Raw genomic sequence first — 4,335 nt, 5'->3', positions numbered from 1 at the left:
AAGGGGGGGGGGGGGGGAGGCGGGTGGAGATGAAGCACCGCCATCCCCTGCTCCACCTCTAGCCCTGTGTGATTTCACCCCACCTGTTCCTGTGTCCCCCTGCATCTGTCCCTGTGTGCCCCGCCCCCCATCCCCTGCCGCTCCATCCCATGCTGCCAGCGGCTCCCAGAAATGGTGGGGAGGGGAGCTTTCCCCCCTCCCCCTGCCGCTCCATCCGATGCTGCCAGCGGCTCCCAGAAATGGTGGGGAGGGGAGCTTGCATGTGACGGTGGCTACTGGCACCTGGTGGCAAGCAACATGTCCCCCCCTTCCTAGCTCGCCTCCCCCTCACCTCCCTTTGTCCCCACCACCTCCCCGTCTCTGCCGGATGCTGTTGGGGCTGGGTGGCGGCAGTGGCAGCAGAGGGGCAGGGGGGCACTGCCACTGAATAGTCTCCTTTCCACTTCCCCTTCTCTTTCCTGCTCCCCTGCCTCCCTCCCCCTCTTCTTCCCCCCTTCCTTACAGTCTCCCCCTCCCTGCTGGTTGTTGGGGGGGGGGCAGCTCCTGCTGTGCTCTCTGGGCCCTTGCAGTCAGTCGGCATGCACCCTCTTGGCGGTGCATGCACAGTTGGCCTGGGGTGTTATGGACAGACAAACTAAGGCTTTTATTATATTAGAATGCTTTGTCTGCAGGCAAGTGGCACTAAAAAGTTGTAAAAATCTTTCTGACCTTTGAAAGCATCAAGTAATTTACTTCCAATCAGATCCTAACAACTAAATGGCCATTAATCAGTGCCTGCAAGGAGTTGAGATCTGAACCTGATGTAGGTCTTGCTATGTCATTTTTTTTTATTTGAAGAGATAAATGTTCACTACAAATTTTCAAAGTATTTCTAACAAATACCCTCTACTCAAAAGAAGCCTGGAGAGTAACACAGCCCTTGTTGTATCTTTTCCTTCTACTTAGTCCTTTTTTTTCCCCCCCCAAGTCCAGTAAATACTGTACATTTCTGAAGAGTTTGTTTAAATGCTTCATGAATGGGGCCCCAAAACTGAATTCAGCTTTATATCTTTTTCCCTTATGACTATATCCCTTATAGGCTTGGCTGTGCTATGCTGGTTAGCACTACAGATGAAAGGGACTTGGGGGTCATAATTGACCACAAGATGAATATGAGACTTCAATGTGATGCTGTGGCCAGTAAAGCAAGCAAAACGCTGGCTTGCATCCATAGATGCTTCTCAAGCAAATCCCAGAACGTCATTCTCCCCTTGTACTTGGCCTTGGTGAGGCCACAGCTGGAGTACTGCATCCAGTTTTGGGCTCCTTAATTCAAAAAGGATGTGGAGAAGCTTGAGAGAGTCCAGAGAAGAGCCACATGCATGATCAGAGGTCAGGAAAACAGACCTTATGATGACAGGCTGAGAGCTATAGGACTCTTCAGCCTGGAAAAGCGCAGGCTCCGGGGTGATCTGATGGCCACCTATAAGTTTATCAGGGGTGTTCACCAGGATATGGGGGAATGATTGTTCACCAGAGCACCCCAAGGGATGAAAATGTCAAATGATTATAAACTCCTGCAAGACCGTTTCAGGCTGGACAGAAGGAAGAATTTCTTCACGGTCTGAGCCCCCAAGGTCTGGAATAGTTTGCCACGGGGGGTGGTTCAAGCACCTACATTGACCACCTTCAAGAGAAATTTGGATGCTTATTTTGCTGGAATCCTATGACCCCAGCTGACTTCTTGCCCCTTGGGCAGGGGACTGGACACGATGATCTTCCGATGTGCCTTCTAGCCCTAATGTCTATGAAATCTATGACTACTTGTAAGTGAGTTTCTTAGCCTGCTGGCTTTGGCAGGCAGGTTGCCCCCTGAAGAGTTCCTCAGCTACTTTTCCCAACTCAGACACTGTGTTTTAAATCTCAAATAAGTGGCAAACCAAAAACAAACCCTTATTCTGTGTCATGGGCACTCAGAGGGGAACCCCTTGGCACTGGGTCCCAGCACATCAGCTTGGTCCCTCACTATAGCAGCTGTTCTATTCACAGTTGGTTCCTTCTCTCTGAACTCTTCCCTCACAGTTCTCTTTATGCTTTGGGGTTTTTTAGGCTCTCAGTCCCTCCCTTATGAGCAACTCCCCTACTGCTGAATCTATTCAACAGGTCTAGCTGCCCCCTCTGAAGGGGACATACTGCCCTTTTACACTATTACATAATTAGATTTCCTTTCTCTAGTTTGGGATAGGGTGAAAAATGTGCAAAGGACAGTATATCTATGAGTTCACAAGGAATATTATTAAAGGGTAAAATGGCTCTTCCACAAAGCCAGGGAACTACAGCAAAGGCATTGGAGTGAATTTCTGGGTAATTTTAAACTACATCATTGCTTCAGGGGGATGCAGTTCGTACCAGTGCCAAAACTGTTATAGTAACTTTCTGGAATAAGGATGGGAAAAAGCAACATGTGTGGAGAGAGGTTATGCTCCTTGGAGCATGAGTTTTCCCTGAGTGGCCTGGTGCTACTCAACTCCCATGTGATAAGAAGAGTGCCCTAGTTGTAATGAAAATGGGGGGCATACAGCCACACCTCTGCCTCTTCCCCATCCCCTAATTCATCAGAGAAAACAGTTTCCAGTTATGCCAAAACATTGCACAAACTATTCAAGTGGGGAAAGCTCTGAGTGCTGTCCTCTCTGTGAATCTGCACTAGAGCTTTTCACTATCAGGTTTCACAGCATTAGAACATCTTCTTCAGCTTGGACATCACTAATTTGAAAAAAGATCTTACTGCCCAATTGTCTCTAAGAGGGAGAGACAATACTTTAAGATATCAGGGTAGAGTGCCTTCCCAAAATTGTATCACTTTTTCAAATTATGATTCATAGTTTTTAGTTTTGATATCCAAGATGGTGCTTATCTACTAGATAGACAAAAAACCTGAGAAGTGGAATAGGATCCTCAAACAGCAACAGGTGTGAAAATACTTGAAGTTCACTTAAATGGTCTAGCCAGGATCTTACTTTTATCTTTTTTTTCTTGCCGAGAAGAGAGAGGTAAAATGTGCATGTCAGAAAGAATCTCATCACTGTGGGCTTTTATCCTGCAGGTTTAGATTTAATATTTATATCTGTGACCATTCAGGGAAAGAACAGAGAGATTTTCTGAGCACAAGACAAATATAACATAGCAGCATGTTTAATTGTATTTTTCTTTAGAGTTGATTTTTTGTTGTATTATATATGATGGCTGGAACCTGTCTTAAAGGCATTGAGAACCATGCATATGCATCTGATGGCACAACTGAGCAGGATATCCAGAACAATAGATTTGTGAAACCAGAGCAAAATCTGTCAGAAGTGTTTACAGTTCTTACTACTAGTTGTATCTCCTTGACTTGATGGTAGGGGACCTACAGATTGGTAGCCATCTGGGGGACAGTGATCACCTAATAATAGAATTCACCATAAGACGTCGAGTGGGTAAGGTAACTAGTAGGGTGAAAGTACTAGACTTTAGGAAAGCTGATTTCAATGAACTCAGGCAATTAGTCAAGGACGCACTGCAGAGTAGGAGTTTTGAAATGATGGGAGCCCAAGAAGGGTGGCTGTGCCTTAAGGAAATGATCCTTCGAGCACAAAGCGAGACAATCCCCGTGTGGGGTAAAAGAGGGAAAGGGGCCAGGAGGCTTCCCTGGCTGACCGCAGAAATCCAGGGCAGCCTAAGGGCCAAAAGGGGAGCACATAAAAAGTGGAAACAGGGAGAGATCACCAAAGACGAATATACCTCCTCTGCTCGTGCTTGTAGGGAGGCAGTTAGATGGGCCAAAGCTACCATGGAGCTGAGGATGGCATCCCAAGTAAAGGACAACAAGAAATTGTTTTTTAGATATATAGGGAGTAAAAGGAAGGCCCAGGGAGGAATAGGACCCCTGCTAAATGGGCAGAAACAATTGGTGACGGACAGTGGGGACAAGGCAGAACTCCTCAACGAGTTCTTTGCCTCAGTGTTCCTAAGCGAGGGGCATGACAAGTCTCTCACTGGGGTTGTAGAGAGGCAGCACCAAGGCGCCAGACTTCCATGCGCAGACCCTGAGTTGGTGCAGAGTCACTTGGAAGAACTGGATGCCTTTAAGTCAACAGGCCCGGATGAGCTCCATCCGAGGGTGCTGAAGGCACTGGCCAACGTCATTGCAGAGCCACTGGCAAGAATATTTCAACGCTCGTGGCGCACGGGCCAAGTCCCAGAGGACTGGAAAAGGGCCAATGTGGTCCCCATTTTCAAGAAGGGGAGGAAGGAGGACCCAGGCAACTATAGGCCAGTCAGTCTCACCTCCATCCTTGGCAAAGTCTTTCAAAA

At 47.5% G+C, this 4,335-nt stretch overlaps 1 protein-coding gene across 1 annotated transcript in view; it reads left to right on the top strand.

Annotated features, from left to right (window-relative positions):
• SPON1 (spondin 1) overlaps positions 1 to 4,335 on the top strand; it is a 376,259-nt gene that overhangs the window by 98,754 nt on the left and 273,170 nt on the right. The gene's annotated exons all lie outside the window — the stretch shown is intronic.

This window comes from Alligator sinensis, unplaced genomic scaffold (genome assembly GCF_000455745.1).
Source record: "Alligator sinensis unplaced genomic scaffold, ASM45574v1 scaffold1072_2, whole genome shotgun sequence".
In the NCBI taxonomy this organism is placed as follows: Eukaryota; Metazoa; Chordata; order Crocodylia; family Alligatoridae; genus Alligator; species Alligator sinensis.
Note: the sequence above shows the minus strand (reverse complement) of the source record. Positions and strands in the feature narration are given on the sequence as shown.